Source organism: Cuculus canorus, chromosome 1 (genome assembly GCF_017976375.1).
Source record: "Cuculus canorus isolate bCucCan1 chromosome 1, bCucCan1.pri, whole genome shotgun sequence".
Taxonomy (NCBI): Eukaryota; Metazoa; Chordata; class Aves; order Cuculiformes; family Cuculidae; genus Cuculus; species Cuculus canorus.
The window spans coordinates 127,484,717-127,500,329 of NC_071401.1; positions in this window are offsets into that span (position 1 = coordinate 127,484,717).

Genomic DNA, 15,613 nt, shown 5'->3' on the forward strand with positions numbered 1-15,613 from the left:
TTTACTTCATAGTTACTCTGTTGAATGCCTTTACAAATATCTTTACAAATGTAGCCATACTTACTATAAATACTAATTAGAAATGTATCCACTACATTGGGAATACCGTAATCCAGATAATTTTTTTTTTTCACTTATTGTTGATTTTGCACCATAGCTTTTTTTCATGGATGGGTCCAGGAGACAATAGAGAAGGAAGATATTTCTGCTAAGATTGAGCTTTCTAGGGATTGTGAGCCTATGTGGTATATGGAGGATAAGGATAGTGCAGCTGGCTGTGGAACGCTGGCTGTGGGTATCACTTAAAAAAAGGTAACTTTAGTTAATACAGTTATTTTTAAATCAAATTCCATCATAGAGAAGAAAAAGATTCACAATTAAATGCTGTGTTTTCCTTTGAAGATTTTCCTAGGTATTTAAGTAACCTTTCATATGGCTAGAAAGGGTTGAAACAATATCTACATAAATTTTCTTCCCAGATAATTTTCCAGGTTTCTAGGTTTTCACAAATAATTATTTGGTTCTTTTCCTTCTCATGAATTAAAGCAAAAGAATGAATCATCCCACTTTACATTTTTGGTAAAACCTGTGATTTCCACTTCCAGAAAGGTACGGTCTAATGAAAGTAAAAGCCAAGCAATCATTTACCATTGATGTAAATCAATACAGCTTCATCAGCTGCTGCTTTTGTACTCTAACAGATCTAATATTTTAGCAGCTTAAATTAAGACTAGAAATAGCATGGCTATGTCCACTGCTAAGGCTACAGTAGTATAGACTGAAGACAGCAGAACCATTTCTTCACCCTGAAAGATTTAGTGTCTTCTGTTTGAACTGTCTGCAGGTTTCAGAAGCACAGAATGGCAGATTCTGCTTTGTGAATCTCACTCACTAACAAGGTCTCTTCTATGTGTTCTCAAACCTGAGTGGAAATTTAGAAGATAATAATCAAGTTGCAAATCTGTGCAAAGAAGTTAAGAGCAGTAAGACCATTTTATATCTTTCTCAATTTTGGGATCTGACACGCAGAAGTCAAAGGGGAAACATATTCATTTGCTCTCTTTCCAGACCAGGTGGCCTGAGCATAATTGTGGAGGATTAAATGTAGCTTTCGTAAACTAATTGCTGAGTTCGGCTACTAATAGCAGGTGACAGTGCAAATTTACAGCTAGTGCAGCTCATAAGCCAGTTTATATTCCTCAGAAGTGCCAAGATAGCAAGAAGGAATTCCTGATTTTCTGAGCCGTAATAATTTCCCTAGCAGTCTAGCATGACAATAAGGTATTAACTCCATCCTTTGTGCCTTGGGTCACTGAGTTACAGCAAAGGTGCATTGTGTGATTCTCCTTAAGTCACTGCCTTTGTTCCTTTGCTCTTTTGTCCCCATATTTGTAAAAACACTACCTGTTGGGGTTTGGAAATGCTAATTTTTTAGTGTCTGTAATGTGCAGTCAACTGTTCCTTACACAATTCTGTTCTAAATAAATAATAAGTATTAAAATTAGTGGAAACCTCTCTAAAGACAGTCTACAAAAGAGACTCAATATGGTTTCTGTAAAAGAACGTTCCACCCTACAGACCTCTGGTGATCTTTCAGAGAACCAATGCATTTCTGTACAAAATTGCTCCAGGCACTATAATCTGTGTGGATAGATATTGCATTTAATCAAGTCCCTCACTGAAAATTTTAAGAAAATGAATCAGCCATAGGAAAAAAAAAGGAAGTTTTTTTCAAAGCTAAACAGTTTACTAACGTATCAACTAAGAAGAATAAGCGTAAATAGTCTGTTTTACTATAGTAACATTTGCAAAGTTCAGCAGCAGTCTGCACTAGAATCTGCTCTATTTAACCTACTCGTAAATAACCTGGACGCAGAGGTGAGCACTGAGACTAGGAGTTTGTGGAAGACCTCAGGTGAAAAGGAGAACAGAAATCCGTGAAGAAGAACTTACAAAACTGAGTGACTGGGCAATGAAATAGCAGTTGAAATTCAGTGTAGATAGATGTGAAGTGATACACATGGTGAAAACCCCTCTAGAGTCATATGTAGAATTGAACCAGCTGTTACCACTCAAGAGCAAGATTCTGAGGTTATGATCTTTAGTTTCATAAAACATTGATTTATTACTCAATGACAGTCAAAAAAATGAATCCACTGTTAGGCATTTTCAGGACTGAAAACTAAACAGAGAACACCATACTGCCACACCATTATGCTAGTAGGTACGTTTATAGTTCAACCGTGTTTTGAATACTATGCAAGTTCTGATCCATTGATCTCAGAAAGGAGCATATTGAAACTGCAAAATGTTCAGAGAAGGCAGAAAAGGTGATGAAGGTATGGAGTTTCTAAACAAGGGATGGGTTAGTAGGCTAGGCATTTTTAACTCAGAAGAGGGTGATTTAGAGGGCTGATGACAGATCCACAGAAACCCGGCATTTACAGGGACAGCTGATGCAGATCAGCTGTTTACCATCTCTTCTCATACAAAAACTAAGGACCATCAAAACAAACATAATACAATAGTTCTTTATGCAAAGGGTAGCAGACCCATGGAGCTACTCACTAAAAGCCATTGTAGATGCTCAAATTTATGTGTATTTTAGGGGAGAGGGGGCAAGCACTTAGAAAAGAAATCTATGAAGATTACTAAACAGAAAAACTTCATTAAGCCCAGGAAATTACATAAACCGAATATAATTTTGGAGACCGAGGGACTATTGAAAGGAAAGTCAAGTCTGTTTTTTCTCTGTTGCTTTTTGCAGAATATCCACTTGTGGCTATTATTAGGAAAAAAAAAAAAAAAAAGATACTAGGCTAAGTGGACCCCTGGTTTGAATCCATAGATGCATTTCTGATCTTATATGAGCCTTATTTCTTTTGCTTAGCTGTAGATGCTGACAACTCATGCTGGAATATAAGAAGAGCAAATAAACTATTTCTTTTTTTAAAAAAAATAAAGACTAAAGTTACCCTGCTAGAGAATGTTTGGCATGCGGTGTTCTGTGTTATTAAGCTATTTAGATGTCTAAGTAAGAATTTAGAGCTAGTATTTTCATAAAACATTAAGGGAGCTTGGCATCCAAATTAGACTGAATGGCAATCAGGTTTAGATATTTCATTGTATTTGTTGTCTTTGAAAACTGGGACATAAAATACCATGCAGGCAATGTTAGAGAGTTGGCATACCAGTTAAAATTATGTTGACTTTTGCACTTTGGGATTAATTTCTTCGCTTCTTAAGACTATTAGGCTGCCATACATAATTTCAATACAGGATGACTAGAAACTCATGTTTCTGTTTTAAATTTTCAGCCTCAAAGCCTATAAATGAAAAACAACCCAAAGACATCAAAGCCAAGCTGATGTTAGTTGTGATTTTCCATTAAAGAACATGACTTTTCCATAAATGTATTATTGTTTATTCATTTTTCAAGCATTGGCACAGGCTGCCTGGGGAGGTAGTTGAGTCCCCATCCCTGGAGATGTTTAAAAGGCAGGTAGATGAAGTGCGTGGGAGTTTAGTAGTAGACAGGTATGGTTGGAGTTGATGATCTCTAAGGTCTTTTCCAACATAATGATTCTATGATACAAGCAGAATAGTGCTAACTGCATTTGCTGATTCACTGAGGCTCCTGTAACACTCCAAAACATGTAACCCTTTAGAATGTCTTTTTGTAAAGGATTAATAGAAGGTTTTTTTCAGCTAAGATTCAACTAAAAATTATGTAGTTACATAATGCCTATATTTCTTAAAACCTCAAATTAAACAGCTTAAGATCTAGTAGAATATAGCTTTCCCAGATTATATTAATGCGTTCAAATATTTCATCTGAGGATTTATGTATGAATGGGCATTCCCAAAGCATCAGCATTAGATTAGCATTCAGTCCACTACTGCTACAATAAATAACATTTTCTTTAAAGAATTCCAGGGATTTAAGAAGAGTTTATTTCACACTATTAACTCCAGTTCAATGTTATTACAGCAATTCATTCTCCTTTTTGTTCAACTTCATGAGCTTTATGGAAGGTTAGGAATTTGAAAATAATATTGCTATATTAGCATAAAACTACTAGTGAAGGGATGAATAGTGAAACCACTATTTATTCACTGTCTATCCACTGAAAATTCACTGTCTTAACCAAATGCTACCACGCTGTCCATCATTAACATGCCTACTCAGTTCACAGTTATTCAGTCTTCTAGTTAGTACATTAGGACTCTAAATTCTACTTAAAGGCTGCTGCTGACTGATTAGAAAATGAATAAATTCATATCTACACACACACACACTATACCTAGTGATTTTGTACAAGTTTTCTGATAAAATTAGGAACTGTCTCAGTACATTATGGCTTTGGCTTATATTATTTGTTGCTTGCATAGTCCTCAATAATCATAATCTTTTGTAAGGTTAGGACATCACTTTAGTTCTCTAATGTTAGATTAATGTGCAATAAAACAATATCAGGTAGTAAACAACAGCCTCTTTCTTGGTCTGCATGTCTAGTAAATAATGAAGTGCAAAAAATCAAAATTTTTGTGTTGGAATAAGTATTTTTGAAGTTTTGAATGAAGGAGGTAAAGATCACTAAGAATTTGGCTTCCAACTCAAGTCTAAAGTTACAAGCACTGTAGATCAAAACTATATTATTTTAATTTTTTTTCTCCTCCCCTAGCTGTAATAAATAATAATGCAATAGTTTCTGAGTATTGGGCCTTCATTTGGGAAGATGCTAAACATAGTTTATCACTTTGAGCAGGAGTCGTTTTGTTCAATTAAGAGCATTGTTCATCTACTTGAAAGTTATGCTTGTGTTTAAATTCCTTGCTGCATGGGGAATTTGTTTCTGAACTTGTAAAGGTAGTTTGAACACTTTCCTTGAGGCCCTGAAATATCCTGTAAGACAAATTGGTGAAAACTTCCTTGTGGTCTTACTTGCCTGTTTCACACAACTATGATAAGAAGGCAGCAATTCACTTTTCTGCATTTCACCTACACTGTTAAGCATTCTAAGCTCTTCTGTTTGGAGATTTTATATGAACCCATTAAAGAAACCAGGGATTAAATGAACAGAAAAACTAGAGAATCATTTTAAACCAACAGGAAGATGATTCAATATTAGAATTCAGGTGCAGCTGCCAGTTGCATTAAGTGAAAAGTTTACACTGATTTTCTTTTAAGCCAAAAACTCAATTTTTGTTGAAATTCAATTTTAATTTCCAACTCTCCTTCCCCTGAGCTAAGGCTTCCAAAAGGATTACACTTTCCTCAGTGTCCAGTGGTTGTCTGGCTCTAACAATACATCACAGTATCTCAGCGAGAGCAAATACAGGTATAACAGGAAAGGGAGTCAGACTTTCTAGAATGGCACTCACTATTTAAAACCTTTCTTTTCAGAACCAGTGTCTCTCAGTTGCAGTATTCAAATGCAGATCTTAATATTCACATGACCATGAAATAAAGAGTAAAAAGAATTTACACATTAATAAATGACATCCTAGAATAACAAATATATGGTTATTTAATATATGTACACATAGCAACTGCCTGCTAGTTTTCATTTTCTTTGAAGGACAGGTTATGGCTAAAGCCATCTCCACAGCATAAAATATTCCAATCCACTTGGATTGGATCCCATTTCCTATGAAGTGGAGAATTTTGCCACAGACTTCAATGGACCTCACTCTTGCCCAAATGCTTGTATAGTCATTCTAAGCAAAGCAAAAAAAAAATGAAAGAAAAACTCCACTGCAAGTCTATCTTGCTTGCGGTTAGCGCAAGTGTTAATAACTAACATGAGACATGGGACAATGAATAATAAGGCTCACAAAATAGTGTAATTTGGACCTTTCTAGAATTTATATGTTCAGTTACATATGTTCAGTTACAATGTACATTTCCTACATTGTATTGTAGGAAAAAAAGCCTTACAATAGCTAATTCAACATTTTAATTGAGCACAAGTATCTTACCCAAGTAAATAATTAGCCAATGATAGGCTATATCAGGCAATTTCAACTACTTGAAATGTGTTAAGAATTGTTAATTGACTTCAGCGGTCTTTGAACAAAGTTTGCATGTCTTATCTTCAACATTCAGTCAGGAAACAAAATGGTATCCACCTTGAACAATTACAGGAGTGGCAACATTGGCTTGTGGAGGGAAAAGGAAGACAATAGGAATTGCCCTGTCTACCTTACATGAAGTTACATAGCCATACACCTCCACGCCAGACTGGAACAGAAGCAGACACAGCCATAGACATTGAAAGCTGTCTATTATTGGTAATTAGCTGTTTTTATTTTTTTTAAGACTAGATTTCAAATCATGTATGGCCTATTTTAATCCCTTGGGCAGTAAGAATTTCCATTGATTTGTTTAGTGCAATTGTAACGTAGTTAGCTTGATCCTTCTGCTCTTGAAATTAAAGGCAAAATTCCTGCTGATTCCAGCAGTGAAACCAAGTCTACATCATAACTAACCACAATTCCCTCTACTCCTCCTTCCCTCTTCAAATATCTTGTTTAATACAAAAAATTAATTTTAAAATGTTCTTTAACTAAAGATCTGCTGAAAGACTTTTAACTCTTCCAATTTAAATTTACTTTTTAAATGTGACAAGCAAAGAAACAGGTTGCTTAATATGAGAAACAAAATACTTTTATTAATGGATTACTTTTTCAATCTGTGCATATGCTAAACCTGTGGATAGAAAGGAGATGTTTACATGGTGTATCGTACATTGCAAACAGTAATAACATTCAGAAAGACCTGTATTAATGCAATTTTTCTGCTTAAATGTATCCTCTTTGTTTTGCATGGTATGAGTTAAAGCTTATTAACGTACAAACTAAATGAAAGAGCCTAGAGAAATAGACTCTTGTCAGATCCCACATGATGAATTGTAACTTCAGGCATCTTTGTTTAAACCTCTCCGCTAACCTGTTCCCAATTAGTGACATCTGGGACCAGATTTTCTTTCATTTAAAGCAGAGGCTTTAAGAAGTTTTGACTCTCAGAAAAAAAAAAAAAAAGACATTAAAAAAAGGAGACGAGAAATGTAATAACAAAAAGAACTTTAAATCCAAGTCCTACATGTGATTTTACAAGCAGTGTCAGAATATTTTTAAGTATTACGAGTAAGTGTAGTGCTTTATAACATGATGTGCTAAAGGTCTGATTTTACAGCAACTGGTATTTTTCCGAGTGTAGGTTTCAAAACTTTGGCTAGTATTTCTTAAAAGGGTTTTCTTTTTAAGTTTTTCTTTCTTTTTTCTTTTCTTTCTTTTTTTAAATAAAGAGTTGAACTAGAATATCTTTGCAGAAATACTAGTAAACTTCCTATCCTGCATATAGAAATCCAGAAATATGTAGGATGCTATGCCTCTTTTTTCCTTTTTTGGAAATCCTCTTCTGTTGTAAATTGGCACAGTTTTGTTGAAATGAGTGGAGCCATGAGGAGTTACACAGTTGAGAATCTTGTCATTTATATATTTATACTTTCTTTGCGTTTTTGGTTATGATATCACTTCTGTTTTTCTTCATGCCATGGTTGACTAAGTATCTGCTCAGTCTTTCCCTGAAATTACAGCTGGAGTGCAGGAGTCCTGAGGCAAAAAGTTCTAACTTGCTAAAATGTACAAATGGTCTTTTAAACAAGAATTCTTCCTTTAGAGAGACACAGAACATTTAACTTCCTATGCATTTCAGCTGGAACTGGAGATGTGTTGATCCAAAAACCAGGCCAGCATAAAAATGCATCCATATATACATACATACACAAACAAGCAAAGAAATACATGCTCAAACTTAGTATTTTTTGTCACGTTTCACAAATAATTATGGGTGCTTTTCACATGTATTAGTGTCAAAACAGAAGGTGGCAATTTAAGTAAATTAAAGTAACTTGTGTGTATGTGTCCTAGAAAACACACATCCTGTTCTTCTGATAACTAAGTGCTTAATCAATTAATTGTATAAACATAATTATATGTGCTATAGTGAAGCTCCAATCTCACGTTGCAATGGGAAGGTCAGCCTACTGATTATGTACGATGGAAAACAGCTGTTCCTTTTACTACTATTTGAGGCCTCTGAAGTAGAGAGCAGCACTGTGAAAACGCCTTCAAATAAAATACAACCTAGTTAGTAAATGGGAATGTCCAAGCCAAAAGTAATACTAAGTAACTAACTAACTGAGTAAAATGTGAGCCGGAGAAATCCACATTGGCTGAACGTTTTCTCAAAACAAAATAAAAAAGTATGTTTTTTTAACAGTGTCATATGGGACAGACAGACAGAAATCACTGTGCGTGTATTCTGGTTCTCAAAGCAGTATAAAGTCTTTGCAGTGATAATGTTATCTTTAAATTGCTGCAGGTCACTGCATATGTTGCTCAACTGTATCTGTTAATAAGAAAGAGATTGTAACCAAATCCTTTTTTCATCACTCTAAACAGAACAAAGGAGCTTTAAAGTGACTTTATTAATCAGTGTGTCACAAAAGCAGAGGATAACCGTGGCATACAATGGTTCCCTGACAGCCAAAGCAATCATCAAAATGACTGTAAAGAAAAAAAAATAGCAAATATCCAAAGAATACCAGGTATGAAATCATTAAAACAACAGCCTACGATGGAGAAAAAGAACTAATGACTTGTCATTCTTTGGCTGTATTCTCAAACAAAAGCTTTATATATAGTTGTTCATAGATATGACAGAAGCTTTCTCTAGGAGCTACATTAGTTAAAAGAAATAAATTAGGGAGAGTTATTTTGAGGTTCCCCTGTTATCATATGTCTGGATGTAAAGGTCTTGTAGGACATAAGACCATAGGAAAACATTTAGGAAGTACTGTGAATACTCACAATACGCTTGTAAGAGCTCATGCTGAAAGCAGCATAAGGCCTGATAAAGTCTTTCTGATAAGTACTTTTTTTGACCTTGTTATCCTGCTAGCATAATAGTGAAGACTGTCTACAGTCACTTACACAATTAGGTCTAATGTCCATCCTGGCTGTACTCCTAAAGGCAGATTCTTCACAGAAGAAATAAACTCAGAATATGAGAGAAACAGACCCTTCCACCTTTTCAAAATCTAAGGGCAGTTTTAGAGATATGAAAGTGATCCTTACATTATTATTCATCTCCTCTTCCCTAATGCAGAGTTGAATAGAAATCTAGCAGTGAGAATTTTAGGAGCTCCAGCATGGATTTTGATACTAGAAAGAGAACAGCAAAACAGGAGAGAATAGCAAGCCTGGCTTTTCTAAAAAAAGGAAACAGATTACTGTAACAACAAATGATGTCAAAAGATGAGAGTGGTAAGTGGTGAGACATGGTGACATGTTGTTCAGGGAAGTTGTGGCTGCCCCATCCCTGGAGGTGTTCAAGGCCAGGCTGGGTGGGCCTTGGGCAGCCTGATCTGGCAGGAGTTGCCCCTGACCATGGGTTGGAACTGGATGGGCTCTAAGGTCCCTTCCAACCCAAATCATTCTGATTCTATGATGTCAAAAGGACGTCAAGTTGTGTGAGCTGTCAGAAAATACAGACGGAAGCATGAGTAGCGAGTATGTGAAAAAGATTCTTTTGACCCATGAAGGAGTCTGGCAAATGCTATCTTTTAAAATAGCTCTTGAGAAATAGTAGTGAAAGACTACAGTTACCAACATGTACTTTGAAAAATGAAAAGCATGAGTGAGCTTTTCTGTTTAGGACACTTTATATAACCCAATTCAGTAAAGAACTTAAGGGCATATATAAATTAAGGTGTGTGAGTAATCCCACTGAACTTAGTAAGACTATTAAAAAACGATGAAGTGTTTTGCTATATTGAAATCAGATTACATACCATCCCACGGGAATAAGTCTTAGAGTACTCCAACAATATTACCATTTACTTCAGTGGCAGTTACTTGCAAAGTTAAAGTGATTCTTATCTTTGCTGATTCAGAGTGAACAGTCAAATTTCATTCACCTAGGAACAGAACAAAATATTTTAACACTTATTGCAAAACATCCCAGAATTCAAAAGAAAAATGCATTTAAGCAGCTAGAAAGACTTATCAAGTGGACACAGAGATTTATTTGATGGCCATTAACGTTCTAATTTGAGCTAAAGCAGAATTAATTTTCTAATTAACTTTTCAGCTAAGCTTCATCTAAGTAACTTCAGTTCATGAAAGTTAACCACATGTTTTCAGACAGTGTCTGTCTCTAGAAATGATAACACTTAAAATTTATGATTATCACCAAATTAGCAAGGCATTAGTAGGAAGAAAGGTTATTGTTTACATCTCTGGAGACTAAGGTCATCCTCAAGTTGGGGAAATGCTCTAATTGAAAGGAGTGAAAAAGGATTGTACCTGCAGGGAGGACTGGACAGTTGGGGTGACCTAAAACGGACCAACACAGTATTCCATTGTATAGATGTCATACTAAATATAAAACTGATGGAGCACAAGAGTCAAGCTCTCTTCTTCAATAGCCTACATCTAATATGGACTTTGTCTGTCCTTTTGCCCCTGACCTTCGATCCATGTGTTACTGAGTCCAGTTCCATAGCCCAGCCCCTGTCTGCTGCTGAGTCCAGCTCAGGACCTTTCCCCGTGCCTGGCTCTGCAGCATCAGTGGTGAGTTTTTTTCATCAGGAGCAATGAACATATAAATACTTATTAATAGAAGATATATAAATACTTGTTAATAGCATTTTCCTTATTATTCTCATTGTTCCATTAAAGCTGTTTTAGTTTCCAACTCACAAGTCCCTCATTTATTTTTCCCTGAGGGGATGGCAGATTGAGACTACAACTGCCTGCATTTAGCTACCAATCAAGCCAGGGGCTAGGGCTAAACCATAAAAAAACATGTATCAGCATTCAGTATGTTTTGCAAAGCACTTTAAGTAAGGAAGATTCTCAGTTTATCCTTACAGAGAACTCTCCATGGTTGAATTTTGGGGGGGGTTGTTGCACTATGACAATGTTGCTGACTTTTCTGTTACACGTTTACTGTAGAGTTTGTTATCTGGTGACAGCTCAGGACTGGGCTTTCAATCCTTTTGTACTGGCCAGGGAACAGGCAGAATCAAGTTGCACACAGTGCATCATTTAAAACAAGTGACCAAGCCAATCATATTTACAATGTACAGGTAAATAGTAGAATATGCTGTATAAAGCCACATTATGATTGATACTAATGCCCTGACTTCAGTAAATGAACCAAACAAAACTTTGGGTATCGCTGCTGCTACGTGGAACAGATCTGAGGAGCAAGGCACATTATCACTAAATGAGTGTAGAAATTTCAGTAGATTACTGAAGTAGATTGCTAAGAGTTTGATGGAAGGTGTGGAATTGTTATCTGTGTGCCTCCATACTTTGGGCAATAATGTCCTTTAAGAGGTTTTTTTTCCTATTCCCACATAATTTTCGTATTTTGATGGGAACAACCAAGTTGAAACACACCAAGCATAGTAATGAATGGTCTGATGTAAACATATATTTAAATATTTTTTAATTCTGATAGCTTCAGGAGATACAAAATAATAAACTAATATTTCATAGAATCATAGAACATTTTGGGTTGGAAGGGACCTTAAAGATCACCCTGTTCCAACCCCCCTGCCATGGGCAGGGACACCTCCCACCAGACCAGACTGCCCAAGGCCCCATCCAACCTGGCCTTGAACACCTCCAGGGATGGGGCAGCCACAACTTCCCTGGGCAACCTGTGCCAGTGCCTCACCACTCTCATAGTGAAAAAATTCCTCTTTATGTTTTGTCTAAATCTGCCCCTCTCCAATGTAAAGCCATTGACCTTAGTCCTATCACTACAAGCCTTTATAAACAGTCCCTCCCCAGCTTTCCTGTAGCCACTTCAGATACTGGAATGGCACTATAAGGTCTCCCCAGAGCCTTCTCTTCTCCGGGCTGAACAACCTGAACTCTCTCAGCCCGTCCTTGTATGGGAGGTGCTCTAGACCTCTAATCATCCTTGTAGCTCTTCACCAAATTTTGTATGTTTTAATGTATTTATAGTCAAATGTTGGACCTGAGGGCAAAACACTTCATCAGTGTTCACTTAAGAAACATGAATTTCCCTCTGAAACTGAGAATGAATTTTTTACTTTCTATGAAAGCAAAACTGTCAGTGAAAACATTGGAAGATGTAAGTCTGTGGAAGTGTTTTCCCTTACAAAGTAAGAAGGCTTGTTTTACTCCAGTGTAAAAGTTTATGATGCTAGTTTTGTCTTAAGGATTTGGCAAATTCTCAAGAATAACAACATTACTAGTTGTACAGGGTCAATTCAACTTGTAAGCAGTCTGAATTGTGGTCTTAACAGAGGCAGGTCAGTTTCTTAGGCAATCTGGATTTTCCTTGTAGGGAAGAATGAACAGCAGTATTGGCCCCACTGAAGTCAGTGGGAATTTTGCCAATGATTTCCATAGAGCCAAGATTTCACTCATCTTTAGCAGAGCTATTAAATGCAGTATATTGCATAAACTGAGGGAAAAAGTGAAAGCCTCAAATAAAGAAACTTCTTTTTCTGGATTCACGTTGATGATTCTGCAAATGCTTTTCTTACTGGCTATCTGCTTTATGAGGGTTAAGACACAATTTATATTGCTCCCGAATACACCTATTTAAAGGGAAATCTCAGATGCATGGTATCAGTTTTGGGATTGTCCTGTGCAGGGATAGGATTTGGACTCTATGATCCTTGTGGGTCCCTTCCAACTCAGGTCATTCTGTGGTTCTATGATCTAAAATCTTGAAAGAATCATGTTTTCTGATTTGCAGTGAAGCTATTACTTGTATGCACAGGCTTGAGTGAGAAATAAAGCAGAAAATTATAGAATAACTATCAAACCAAATGTATATATCTGCTATTTAGCTGGAAATTTGGCTGCCTGTACATTTCTAAGTTTAGAGAAAAGAATATGAGAGCTATTCTGAACACTAACATTATTCTAATATAGATGAATATATAGGATGCTGCTTTTAAACATGGGAAAAGAGAGTTAAGCTAAAATTGGCCCAAATTACTTCATACCACATTCATGGAAAGTTAATGGCTCGAGGTTGCTAGCTTATAACAGTGAACTCTTATACAGCTTATTTAATTTTATGGAGCTCAAATAATTTTAAAAATAGGGTTATTCTTACAGATAAAATAAGGCACAGAGAGGTAAAGTATCTTGCCAAAAGACATCTTGTAAGCCAGAGAGCTGGAAACAGAACCTCTGTTAAAGTCTGCTCAAACTTGCTGTTTAGCAGGCCTCATTTCTCCCAGATAATTAATTCCTACATAGTTTGGACTTGCAGAGGTGATGGGGGACTGGGAGGTAGGGCAGTGGTGTCGTTTGTGAGACATGACTGAGCAAGGTTTTTCAGCCTCTCCTCAGTGTAAGTTGCTAATGTCTGTCTGCATGTCACATCCTCTTTCTTGTACATTGCTCGTGGGAATGGTCTTCCCTCTCGTAGGACTATCTCATTGACTCAGTTACAGATGTAAGAACAGTTGTGAGCTGAAAGAAATAACAGTGGAAGGAAAGGGTTTTCTGGAATAAAAGAAGTAAAGGGCTCATGGGTTTGAAGTTTTTTAGATGGAACCTAAATTCTGTTGCTCGCTCTGCTTCCAGAACACAACCAGAACCTAAGAAAGGAGTGTCAGAGTCCCTGACAGACAGAAACATCAATTTTTATGCAAAGCTTAAATCATACTACAGCTGTTCTCCAAAGACTCTGAGCCAGTCTCCCCATCTACAGTTTCCGCATCAACATGAGCTGTGGGTAATGAGGTAGTAGCATACACAAATAAAAAATTCTGCCCTGAGACCTGGGAGCCACAGCGTACATACAACATGGAACAGCTTAATCCATTAGGTTCATTTAATAAGGCCACTCTGTTTATTTTTCCTTTTGCAACTGTCTGAAGACATTCTGATCTATCTACCCTTCCAATTAAGAGCCAGTGTCCACCAACTTTGCGTATCCCAGATGTCAGCCACTTTCTGTAGAATCATGCCATAAAATATGGTAAGTTTATAATATTTTTCTTCCAAACAGTTTGTTACACTACAATAACTTTTAAATTAATTTGTATTAAGGTGCCCTCCCATAGCCACCACTCAGAATTGTGTAAGCATTGTGTAAATGCAGGCCCCACTCCGTGTGTATAATATTATTAACATGTGTTTGTGGAATCAGGCCACCAAGGATGATCTTGGGTTCCTGGAACAAAGATATTACAGCCCAAGGCTGCAAAGTCTAATAGATGCAGTGCATGAGTAAATAAAGTTTGGGAGCCTCTGTTATGGAAACTGAGACTGAGAAAAAGAAACAGAGGCTGTCTATGAGGCTGAGGGAAAAGGAGGAAACCCAGTATACATTAATTTGTTGTAGAGCTTAATCAGTGTTCATACTCTTTCCACTGTCTGTTTACATTATACTGAGTTTAAATCACAGTTTCTAATGGTAAGATAAGTTTTCTTATCCTCACTATTATGCTAGTAGGACAGCAAGGTCAAAATAGGCTGGGACTATTTGCAGATGGATAGGATGGCTCCTTTCTTTATTAGACATGCAAATACAGCAAATCATAAAACAATAATGAAATAGCACTGAACTAAGCAGATTTTAAGTGACCACGAGGAAACATAGAAAACTGTGTGTTCCTGATTTTAAGCTATGCGATATGACAGAGACAGGAATTTTATTAATGCAACCCTAAAACATCTTATATTCACTTGTACATTTTCTCTTTCCCGAAGACCATTTGGTTACATACTTGGACATTAATTTTTGCTTGACAGGGATGGAGCTCAGATTTATCAGTGATGTCAGGGAGGGAAACAGCCTTTTGCCAGAACAGCCATTTACTTTATTGATGGCTTTCCCCCACCCTTTATATTGAGATCTTATTTTAGCTTGAACAGTGAAAATCACTATTGGTACAGATGCTGATTGACAAATTTAAGAGTCACTCTCTGAGAGATTGCAGCTGAAATAATGACTGATCCCTCCTATTGTTAGATTTGTCCCAAGCACAGTCTGAGGCAGATGCCATTATTCCCTCCAACCCATATGTGAATGACTTACACTGCTCTCCATCTTATCCAAATGGATTCCAGCCTTCTTAGGTCCTGGAAAACGCCTTGCCTGTTCACACATAACTCTAGCTCTGCCTGCAGTGACATGAGAGAGTCTAGAAGGCAAAAGGAAATTTATGGGAAGGGGGAGATCTGAGAGACTGGGAGGATGCATCTCTAGAAGGAGAGGCAGGAAATACCCCATGAATGTCAGACTGAGTTATTCCTGAATTCTACAAGTAATGCCACAAGGGAAATTACAGGGATCATCAAAGCATTCTTTTATACCCCAATAAACTCCTCTTTGTCTTAGAAGCAGACTCTATACATATTAATAGAAAACCAGTGTGTGTGTTGAGTGTCCAAGATAGCTATACATATTTTTTTCATAATCGGACAGGAAAGAAAAGAAAATGTAGGAAAGGGGAAAAAAAATGTTCAGAGATTAATGTAGCAGTGAAAGAGTTTGTCTGTCCAAGGAAAGCTCTATAAAGTAAGCTGAGCCTCTTCT